Below are 12,559 nucleotides of genomic sequence, written 5' to 3'. Positions count from 1 at the left end.
AAGGGACTGAGCTTCATGCAACATTTTCTGTTTGTCCTTCACACAGTTTTGAAAGTGACGATGTTAGGATTCCCATCACCTCTGCTGTTCCAAATGAGTTGAAAATAATAAAAGAAACAAATCAAAGATCAAAATGTTGCCTCAATGGCTCAGTTGGTAAATGCACTGTACAATGCATTGTTGTGCCAAACATGTCAGGAAGGGCTCTGATCTTTGCTGACTTAGTAAAATCTCAATCCAAATGGTGATAAGGATATTACAAATGGCCTAGTGGAAGTGAAACAGAAAATCATCCAATTTCTTGCTCCTGAACTCTGTCTAGTTGTTTCTGCTGGAAAGAGCATCTGTGAGGACATATGTTGGTCAAAGGATAGGACTCAGCTGTAGGGCTCCACATGATCATATACCCTACTAATACTAACTTTCCAGGTTCATACCGAAGGAATGGCCATTTAAACAAGGAAGCAGGAGGTTGCTGATGCCAATGGAACTGTGATTCACCAGCAGTAACCACCTTGAAGAAAGGAGGGAAGGGAAAAAATAAGAATTACAAGTTACAAAAGGCCTGAATAATAACTGTAGAATTGTAGGAAAAGTATTGTAAACCAAACCCAACACTTCTGAACAGTTGTATTTTAAAGATATATGAAAATAATAATGGTTTTCTGAAAGGGAAATAGTGTTTGGCTAATTTATTAGAGTTCTTTGAGGAAGTAGCAAGCAGCATGGATAAAGGGAAACCTGTGGATGTGGAGTACTTGGATTTCCAGAAGGCGTTTGACAAGGTGACACATCAAAGGTTACAAAACAAAATAAAAGCCTATGGTATAGGCGGTAACACATTAGCATGGATAGACGATTGGTTCGTTAACAGAAAACAGAGAGTAGGCATAAATGGGTCATTTTCAGGTTGGCAAGCTGTAAGTAGTGGAGGCCCACAGGGATCATTGCTGTGTCCTCAACTATTTACAATCAATATCAATGACTTGGGTGAAGGGACACAATGTATGGTTGCTAAATTTGCAGATGACACAAAGATAGGTAGGAGAGTAAGTTGTGAAGAGGACAGAACATAAGGAGTCTGAAAAGGGATATAGATGAGTTAAGTGAGTGGGGACAGATTTGGCAGATGGAGTATAATGTGGCAAAGTGTAAACTTGTCCACTTTGACCAGAAAAATAGAAAAGCAACATATTATTTAAATGGAAAGAGATTGCAGAACTCTGAGAAGCAGAGAGGTCTGGGTATCCTAGTACATGAAACACAAAGAGCTAGTATGTAGGTACAACAAGTGACTAAGAAGGCAAATGCAATGTTGTTGTTTATTGCAAGGAGAATGGGATATAAAAGTAGAGATGTTTTTCTACAGTTGTACAGGGCATTGGTGAGACTACATCTAGAGTATTGTGTACAGTTTTGGTCTCCTTAATTAAGAAAGGATATAATTGTATTGGAAGCAGTTCAGAGAAGGTTCACTTGACTGATTCCTAAGATGAGAGGATTATCTTATGAGGAAAAGTTGGGTCTGTATTCATTGGAGTTTAGAAGGATGAGAGGTGATCTCATTAAAACATATAAGATCCTGAGGGGACTTGACAGGTTGGATGTTGAAAGGATTTTTCCCCTTGTGAGAGAGACTAAAACTAGAGGACACAGTTTAAAATAAGTGGTCTTCCATTTAAGACAGAGATGAAAAGAACTTTTTTCTCTCAGAGGGTCATGGGTCCGTGGAACTCAGTGGAACAAGGTCATTGGATAATTTTAAGGCAAAGGTAGACAGATTCTTGACAAACAAGGGAGTCAAAGAGTCTCAGGGGTAGGCAGGCAAGTGGAGTTGAATTCACAAACAGATCAGCCATGATCTTATAGAATGGTGGAGCAGGCTCGAGGGGTAGAATAGCCTACTCCTGTTCCTAGTTCGTATATTTGTATATATGTAAATAATAGGAATCAAGCCTTTGTAGTGGTTAAAGGTGGAGTTTTTGTGTTTGTTTACATACGATCACAATTCTCAGGCGTTCATTGATGTCTGACTACGATAGCAGTAATGCCAGTTTATATGAGCTCAATAGCACTCAAAAATGGGCATGGGGGTTGCAATGCAGTATTAACCCGCAACTGTTCCTTCTGATGCTGTTCAGCACACAAATTTTGTGCTGCCTAGTAATTTATTTGATTGCAATGTCACAGTCCTGTGGGTTTTATTTCTCTCCTCGGGAAAATTGTGTGCGTCTTTAAGACTAAAAGGTCAGTTCACCTTTAAGAACGCTCCAGAGGCTCAGTGAGCCAAAGTGCATTCTGGTTGCCAAGCAACAGCCAGAGAGAGAGAGCAGAGATTCAATGTTGCAGTATGACGTTTGAGATCTAGCTGGCAAAAACTGGTTTGAGCAGAGACAGACTGTTCCAGAAATTGAAGGGAGAAGGAGCGCTCTCGCAGACAATTTAAACTGAAGGGCAAAGAGCGGTGTTATTTCTCTCTCAAGAAGCTTCTACAAAGTCAAGCCGAATTAATTCCCTAAGAAAAATAAGAAAAGCTTTTCTTTCTTAATAAAGTATCAGTATTACTGTTTTTATCACTGAGGGGACAGTTTATGCTACAACGGCCAAACTGAACTGCTGAATTTTAAGGCAGAGGTCGACAGATTCTTGACAAACAAGGGAGTCAAAGAATCTTTGGAAGAACCCCTTTTTCATTGGACCTTGGAAGACTGCAAGTGAACTTTGACCGTGTTGTACAAGAAGACCATTTGTCAGGAACATAACTTACAAAGACTTGTTTATTTGTTTTATTTCTGAGAAAAATCTACTTATAAAATCTACATTTTAAAAAAAACCCGAACCACTGTTAATTTTTAGTATATGTATATGAATGCGGGAGTTAGATTTTTAAATAAGAAGTTATAAGGTCTTTAGATATTGGTTTATCTTAGTAGTGTTTTAGATTTTAGATTTTTTAATAGTTAACTTGTTGATATCTAAAGATACCTGGTTTGGTTCATTTAATTCAGGGGTTACTAGATTGTTCAATTTGGCAGGTTTTTTTTCCGATTTGGAAAGCTTATTCATCTCGATCTTGTTATAGTGAACCTCCTCCAAGAGCTGAACTCATCTTGATGACTCTTCTAGAAACCATTGCTATCTGTTGGCATCCGGATGGGGACCATTCTGTAACAATGGTGCTACTTCACACCTATTCATTTTGGTTTGTGCTGTGGAGTTAGTCTGTCTTACAGAATCTTTGTTTGTCCTATTTCTGTAGGTAGGAGTCATTAACATGTAATGGGTTCCTTTCAATTTCAATGGGTTCTTCCCAGAACTAATTCAAACACCGTTAATAAGTTTCATCTTTGCAAATTTTGTTTATTGCCAGTACAGGAGGGGCCACCTGACCTCGACTCCATTTTATCTGTGGTACAAATGTGCCCATTGTCTTGTGGTTTAATTCAACAGTTGATTTTTTATTTCATAATTTCTCCAGTTCATTGTTTATTTGATCACGGCTCCTTCTTTTCATGTATGTGCTTGGGGCTAGGCTGCTCGGTTTTCTGTCCATTATCACCCTCTCTGTACTAATGCTTTGTCTTTCAGCACACCATTAACGTACCGTTTGCCTTTGCTCTATGACCTTCTGGTCAGTTATTCTCTGTGACCTTGTCCTATCAATATCTCTTTTGTTATCTCTTGCCCCATGCCAGCTTTACTTGCTTAAAACCTTTTACATTTCTAATATCTGCCAGTTCTGATGAAGGGTCACTGACCTGAAACATTAACTCTGCTTCTCTCTCCACAGATGTTGCCAGACCTGCTGAGTATTTCCAGCATTTCTTGTTTGTGTTTCAGATTTCCAGCATCTGCAGTATTTTGCTTTTATTTTGGTAATGACCAGCCGTGTGGGTAATTGTATGTTTTAGTCAAATCATAGAGGGGCTTGTACTATGGTTTTGTTGGTCTAATAAAGTAACAAATCTAGGTTGAGCCAAAACCTGTTTTGTCAAGTGTATTTTGTTCTTGTAATTCCGTGGTCCAAGAATTATTGTCAGGAGGAAGGGAACTGAAACCCTTACAGGTTGTAGGTTTGGAGGAGTTACAGAGATAGGGAGAGGCAAGGCCATAGAGGGCTTTGAGCACCAAGATGAGAAATTAAGACATTGACAGACTGGGAGCCAATGTAGCTGCTAAGCAAGCACAAATAAATAGTTGAATGGGACTTCACTGGACTGTGATGATTATAGTGACCCGATCCCAAAATAATGTTAATAATTTTTTTGAGCAACCATCTTTAATACTATCACTTTACAGGCATTCTGCTGGCTCCATCAGGACCATTTTTTATTCTTTCATGGGATGTGGGCATCAATAGCTAGGCCAGCATTTGTTGCCCATCCTAAATTGCCCTCGAGAAGGTGGTGGTGAGCCGTCTTCTTGAACCATTGCAGTCCATGTGGGGTAGGTACACTCACAGTGCTTTTAGGGAGGGAGTTCAGAATTTTGACCCAGCAATAGAGAAGGAACAGTGATATATTTCCAAGTCAGGATGGTGTGTGGCTTGGAGGGGAACTTCCTGGTGGTGGCGTTCCATGCATCTGCTGCCCTTGTCCTTCTAGGTGGTAGATGTGGTAGGTTTGGAAGGTGCTGCCGAAGGTGCCTTGACAGTGTATCTTGTAATTGGTACACACTGCAGCCACTCTGCATCAGTGGTGGAGGGAGTGAATGTTTAAGGTGGTGAATGGGATGCCGATCAACCTGGCTGCTTTGTCCTGGATGGTGTCGAGCATCTTGAGTGTTGTTGGAGCAGCACTCATCCAGGCAAATGGAGAGTATTTCATCACACTCCTAACGTGTGCCTTGTAGATGATGGACAGGCTTTGGGGAGTCAGGAGGTGAGTTACTCGCAGCAGAATTCCTAGCCTCTGACCTGATGTAATAACCATGGTATTTATATAACTGGCCCAGTTAAATTTCTTGTCAATGGTAACACACCCTGATTGTTGATGATGGAGATTCAGCAATGGTAATGCTGTTGAATGTCAAGGGGTGATGGTTAAATTCTCTCTTGTTAGAGATGGTCATTGCCTGGAAATTGTGTGGCACGAATATTACTTGCCACTTATTAGCCTGAATGTTGCCAAATTCTTGCTGCGTGTAAGCATGGACTGCTTCAGTATCTGAAGAGTCGTGAATGGCACTGAACAATGTGCAATCATCAGTGAACAGCCCCACTTCTGACCTTATGATAGAGGGACAGTCTTTGATGAAACAACTGAAGATGTTTGGGCCAAGGACACTGCCCTGAGGAACTCATGCAGTGATGTCCTGGATCTGAGCTGATTGGCCTTCAGCAACCACAATCATCTTCCGTTGTGCTAGGTTTGACTCCAACCAGTGGAGAGTTTTCCTCCAATTCTCAGTGATTTCAATTTTCCTAGGACTCCTTGATGCCACACTCAGTCAAATGCTGCCTTGATGTCAAGAGCAATTACTCTCACATCTGGAAATCAGCTCCTTTGTCCATGTTTGGACCAAGGCTGTAATGTCATCTGGAGCTGAGTGGCTTGGCAGAACCCAAACTGAGCATCGGTGAGCAGGTTATTGCTGAGTAAGTGCCACTTGATAGCACTGTCAGCAATACCTTCCATCACTTCGCTGATGATTGAGAGGGGACTGATGGCTGGATTGGATTTGTTCTGCTTTTTGTGGACAGGACATACCTTGGCAATTTTCCACATTGTTGGGTAGATGCCCATCTTGGCTATGGGCGCAGTTATTTCTGGAGCACATGTTTTCAGTACTACATCCCAGATATTTTCAGGGCCCATAGCCTTTGCTGTATCCAGTCCTTCAGCTGTTTCTTGATATCATGTGGAGTGAATCAAATGGGCTGAGGTCTGGCATCTATGATGATGGGGATGTCAGGAGAAGGCTGAGATGATCATCCACTTGGCACTTCTGGATGGAGATGGATGCAAATGCTTCAGGTGCTTTAGCCTTGTGTTTTGCACTGATGAGCTGGGCTCCACCATCATTGAGGATGGGGATGTTTTTGGAGCCTCGTCCTCTGGTTAGTTGCTTAATTGTCCACCACCATTCACGAGTGGATGTGGCAGGACTACAGAACTCTGAGGTGATCCATTGGTTGTGGGATCACTTAATTAAGTCTATAGTATGCTGCTTCTGCTGTTTAGCATGCATGTAGTCCCGTGTTTCAGCAGGCTGGCATCTTATTTTTAAGTATGACTGGTGCTGATCCTAGAATGCACTCGTACACTCCTCATTGAAGTGTAATATCACTTGCAGCAGTTTCACTGGAATAGTTGAGTAAGGATCACTACCAATTGCATTCAGCTGCTATGGGGACAGGATATCTGAGGACCATAGTGATCCTTGGGGGTAAGTGGTGACTGTGGGAAGAGGGTGCATTTGTTTGGGAAGAACTGAGGAACCAAGTCCTGTAATTACAAAGGAAGCATGCAAATATGAATGCAGAAAATGGCAAATAACTAAATCCACCTGAATTACATAATACGAATCAATTTTGACTAAAACTTTTAATCTGTGTTGAAAACCTCACCCCCCCACCCCCCCACCCCCCCACCCCCCCCCCCCACCATTGCATCAGTCCCCCGTTCTATAATCAAGCCGGAGTTATGTGAAGTACAATTCACACTGACAAGGTTTTCTGCTTTTTAACCATTCTGAATGAGAAATTTAGCAGCTCAGCTGGGAACTGACAAAACTGATCACACATTCTGGTAAGTGTCTGACTGGAATTCAGCCACCAATGGAACATGTTCTGACAACCATAGAGCTGTAAGGCAAGCATTCATGTATCCCACTGCCAGTATTTCTCCCTTTGCAGCAATATCCTGTTGATTTATTTAACATTTTCTACAGGATGCCTCAAGTTAGCTGAAAACAAACACCAAGGCCTTGTTGGCAACATTAGGATGCACATGATTAGCAGTGTAAACAAAGCACAGCACAATTACAGTAAAATATTACAAACAGGGTGCAAATGGAGCAAACAGATAAAGCAGAGTAAACAGCACAAGAATAAGTGCCAAAACAGCAAACATCATTACAAGCACGTTTGAACAGTGACCAACATGAAACGTTAAACATTGATAAAAGGGAGAAGTGGCTTGTTGCCAGTGGGTAGTGAGATCTACAGACCAGCAGCAAAAGAGGTAAAGGTTAATTTACCATAATTATCATTGTACACATTGGAAAGAAGGCAATTAAGGCTGGAGCTGGATCTAATTCTGTGATATGAACAGATGAACTACAAGTGAGTTATTAATAAGGTAATTAATTTATTAATCAGGTCCAGACTTATAAAAGCATTTGGAAATTATAGTTACAAGGTGAACACCATGCTGCCAGGAGAAGGAGGTTTAACTCTTGTTATAAGACACAAAGGTCTCTGAAGGCAATGGAAAATTGGGCAATTAATACAAGAGAAAAATAATTCATAGCCATTAATATGAGGTAACATAAGGCTTGCAAAATCATCATTGCTACTTTGCAACTTTAAACATTCCTTTTCTTGATAACAGAAATACTAAGTTACGCATTGACACATTGATAAATGTGCCAGGGAGGCAAAAAATAGAACTATTGCTGAACTAATCTGAAATGGGAGGCTGAATTTTCACATTGGGAACAGGAAATGGAAGTTGAGACTGCTTCCGGCTCCCAAACATGCCCCCAGGGGGAAAGAAATTAAACTCATGATTTTCATGGGGTTGAGACCTTAACTGATATGGAGACAGGTTTTCCGCAGGAGTGGGAACATAGGCGGCTCAGAAGAAGTGCAAGCCTGATTTAAACTCACCATGGCAGCCATTACTGAAGGAGGAAAGCTGCAGGGGCTGTCAGGGTCTTGGACAGCACTGAAGTCGAAGCAGGTGTCACAGGAAAGCCTGGCACCGTGGGCAGGGCTGCCCCTAGGTTTTCAGATGCGGACCTGGATGCCATGCTTGAGGCCATGAGGGAGGGTGGGGGAGGTCCTCTTTATCGGGATTGTCCAGAGGAGGCTACACATCCAAACCAAGGAGGTGAGGGTGGAAGTTGCAGCTGCAGTGAGAAGGACATGGATCCAGTGTCGGAAGAGGTTCAATGATCTCATATGCTCTGGTAAGGGGAGTGCAACCCCAACCCTCAAGACAGGCTCCAGGATATTCACACTCTAGCTGGCACTTACTCACCCTCAGAATGGCTCAGAGCCATGCTGCTGCTCAGGACCTGGAACCATTGATACATGCACCTTCTATTGCATATGGGCACAGACACAAAGGACAGCAGTGCCTTATCTTGCTCTCTTTTGTCCTTGCAGGAGAAATGGGCACATAGTAACTGGGAAAGGGCCCAGGCAGGAGAAAGGGTGCCATTTTTCCACTACATTACCCCAATGGAGGAGAGAGCCATGGACATAGACAGGGTAGCGGATGAGGAAGAAGTCGGCTCTGGCGAGTCAGAAGCTCATGGTGATTACAGAGGGAAATGTGGTCATTACGGGGGTGCAATGCATTCCACCCCATCCGATAGCGTGTCGTGCATGGAGTTGCATTGAGTAGCCTCAGCACTGCAAATGCTTCTACTCTGCTAGGCTAGCTTTCATGGTTACCTTGTGTCTCCCACAGGTGCAAATGTCCAACCCAAGGCACCCTCTCCCCCTCCATCCGTGGGCCCAGAGGAGCAAGAAGCTGATGAAGAATCACTGTCACATCCGATAAGGTCATTGTCCACCAGCACAGGTATACTCACCTTGGTGGGCCCCCATATGTGCATAGATAGGGTGGCACAGGGTAATGATCACGGCACAAGTGAGCAGGAGGAGGTGCCAGAGGCAGAGGGAGCTGTGGTCAGCTGCCCTTGGAGGAGGGAGGACAGACAAAGCCCTGCTCAGCTGGGCAAAGATGCAGGCCTCCGCAGCCATGAGAAAGAAGGCTCTACCTGGAACAGCAGCAGGAGATGTACTCCCATATGTCAGAGTTCCCTGAGTCAGTTTGATGTTTTGGGCAGAGGACAGAGGATTCCATCCAGCTCATATGTGCCATAATGGCTCAGGGCTATGAGCGCATGAATTCCTCCATAGAGAGAGTGGCCAACCTCTTGGAGAGCCTTACGCAGCAGTAATTGGAGTGCATGCAGGTACTGCACAAAGACATCCACAGGATGCATGAGACACTTTGTAGTGTGGACCGGGCAGTGACACTGGTGGCACAGAGATGTTTGGAGGGGTTGCCAGCTGTGCCCCAGCTGGTGCTGTCCTCCAGGCATCCAGAGTTTCCTACAAGGGCTGAGCATGTCACGGAGGAGGATGAGGGTGCTACCCCTCACAGGGCACCCTCATAATCCTCAGCCTCCTTGGACCTTCTGACTGAGAGACCATTTGTGCAGCAGGGCCAAGTGACAGAGATTGCCCCTGCAATGCTGCCAATGCAGCAGCCAAGAAGATGCTCCCACGGGCACCTCGACGATAAGGAGAACCACCACATACATCTCAGCCGCAAACCGAGACAAGTGAGCGGGCTGCCTCTGAGACCACAAAGAAAGCATGCGTAGGAGTGACTCAGCGTGAAGGCCACCGCATCACATGGAGCTTTAAGTGGGTCACTGGGGTATGTTCTTACTGCCTGTGTCTATTGTTTTCTTCTCTTTTCATTGTATAAATGATGACACTTTAAGATACAGGTCTGGGACTCCTTTTATTGCTGCCGTGACAGGAAAAGTGGTATGAGGTAGTGAAAGAGAAAACTGAATCTTCCACGTGAGGGCACAGACTCCGGACTGATGTCATTAAGTCATTTACAGCACTGGAGGAGACTTTTTAGCCCATTGTGTCCATGCCAGCTCTCCACGGAGCTACCCAATCAGTCCCACTTCCCTGTCTGATCCGAGTTTACCTCCTTCAAGTGGCCATTGGGCATTCAATTTTCTTCTGAAGTCATTGATTGTCTCTGCTTCAACAACCTTATGGGCAGCAGGTTCCAGGTCATTACCACCCATTGTGTAAAGAAGTTCTTCCTCCCTTTCCTACTGCATCTCTTGCTCAAAACCTTCAATCTGTGTCCCCTTAGTTAACAGAAACAGTTTTTCCTTGTCTAACATATCTATGCCTGTCATAACCTTCTACATCTCTATCAAATCTCCCCTCAATCTCCTTTGCTTTAAGAAGAACCCCACTTTTTCCAACCTAGCCTTGTAACTAAAATCCCCACCTTGGAACCATTCTGGTAAATCTCCTCTACACCATCTCAAAGACCCTCACATCCTTCCTAAATTGTGGTGAACAGAACTGGACGCAATACTCCAGTTGGGGCCTAACCCGAGCTTTATAAAGGGTCAGCATAACTTTTCTGCTTTTGTACTCAATACCTCGATTTATGAAGCCCAAGATCTCATATGATTTACTAACCACTCTCTCAATATGACCTGCCACCTTCAAGGATTGATACATATGCATCCCCAGGTCCCTCTGTTCCTGAACACTCTTTAAAGCCACACAATTCCTTCTGCAAAAATGATCACCTCACACTTGCCAGTATTAAATTCCATGTGCCACCTGTCTGCCCATTCTGCCAGCCTATCTATGTCCTGCTGCAGGCAGTTCATATCTTTCTCACTATTTGCTGCAGCTCCAAGTCTGGTGTCCATGGCAAATTTTGAAATTCTGCTCTGTATTCCAAGATCCAAGTCATTTATATATAGCAAAAAAAGCAGTAGTCCCAGCACTGACTCTTGGGCAACACCACTGTCTACCATCTTCAAGTCTGAAAAACAACCATTCACTACGACAAGCTATTTTCTGTCCTTAAGCCAATTTTTTTATTCAATTGGACACTGACCCTCCGATTCCATGAGCCTCAATTTTCTTAACCAGCCTTTTATGTGGTACCATATCAAACGCTTTCTTAAAATCCATATAGACAGCATCCACCGCATTCCCTTCAGCAACCTTCTCTGTTACTTCATCAAAAAATTCAATTAGATTAGTCAAGCATGATCTCTCTTTTACAAATCCATGTTGGCTATCCTTAATTAACGCGAACCTCTCCAAGTGTCTTTTGATTTTTTTTCCTGATTAATGTTCCTAAAACCTTACCCACCACTGATATTAATCTGACCGGCCTGCAATTACAAGGACTTTCCTTACTGCCATTCTATTCTCATATTCTCTCTTTGACAGTTTTATTTTCCTCTTCACCTCTCCTCTCAACTTATTGTATAAAGGCCCATTTCTCCTTGTCATCCAAGGAACCCTGTTATAGGTTCCCCTACCTTTCACCCTTGATGGAATTTATCTAGCTTCTACCAGAAGCATTTCTTCCTTAAAGATAACACATTGTTTCATTACAGCTTTTCCTGTCAGTCGCTGGTTCCATTTTACTCTGGCTAGATCCCTTCTCATCGCATTGAAATTATCTCTCTTCCAATCTAGATGTTTTACCTTATTTTGTTCCTTGCTTTTCTGCATTACTAGTCTAAACCTTATGATACAATGATCACTCTTATACCCAAGTGTTCCCCAACAGACACTTGGTCCACATGGCCCATCCCATTCCCCAGCACCAGATCCAGCAATGGCTCCTTTCTAGTTGGGCTGAGAACATGGTGATCAAAGAATTTCTCCTGAACATGCATCTGAAATTCCTCCCCCTCCTTACCCTTTACTCTAACACTGTTTCCTTCATTGGTAGTAAGTGATTAGATGCTTCAGGCTGTGTCTTGCATGGATGTGTAAGCAAAGATATCTCATACTCACTTCCATGCCATGACCCTCAACCTGGGCTAGAGGGACTCAGGTGAAATGGTCCTAAATTAGATGTTCCCTGACATTCATGGCATCCTGACAAGCCCTTTGCACTCCAAGCCGTGCCTGATCACCTCTTTTTGCAGCTGGGGCACCTCTCTATTCAGTGTCATCTCCCTCCTCCTCCAATTCCTCCTCCTGCTCTATCACCCCCTTCCCCTCGTCTTCCTCCAATGAGCGGTCTCCTTTCAGCACCTCACCATCCACAACGTCCACAACTCTCTGGAGATCCATATTATGGAGAACACAGCAGACCACCACAACCACCACAACGACCGAGACCCTTGCTGGAGGGTATTACAGGGCACCACCCAACCAGTCAAGGAATTGAATCTTCAGCAGCCCGATAGCTTGCTCAATGGTTGCCCTAATGAGCAGATGGCCTTGGTTGTATCGCCTCTGTGCCTTTGTCTCGGGCTCTCGTGGAAGGGTCAGTAGCCATCTCTTCAAGGGATATCCCTTGTCCCCTAGGATCCATCCACAGACTTTGGAGGTTGGAGTGAAGATCTGCAGCAGTGTGGGCTGGTGGAGGATGAAGGAGTCATGGCAATTGCCAGAAAAGCAAGTGCATACATGGAAGAAGCTGTTGTGGTTGCAGACCAGTTGAACGTTGAGGGAGTGGAAGCCCTTCCTGTTGATAAATGTGATTGGGTAGTCACTGGGTGTCTTGATGGCCACATGGGTGCAATCGATTATGCCCTGCATCTGGGGTATCCAGTGATGGCACTGAAACCCAATGACCTCAGT

This window comes from Heterodontus francisci, chromosome 13 (genome assembly GCF_036365525.1).
Source record: "Heterodontus francisci isolate sHetFra1 chromosome 13, sHetFra1.hap1, whole genome shotgun sequence".
Classification (NCBI taxonomy): domain Eukaryota; kingdom Metazoa; phylum Chordata; class Chondrichthyes; order Heterodontiformes; family Heterodontidae; genus Heterodontus; species Heterodontus francisci.
This window is presented reverse-complemented; position numbering follows the sequence as displayed.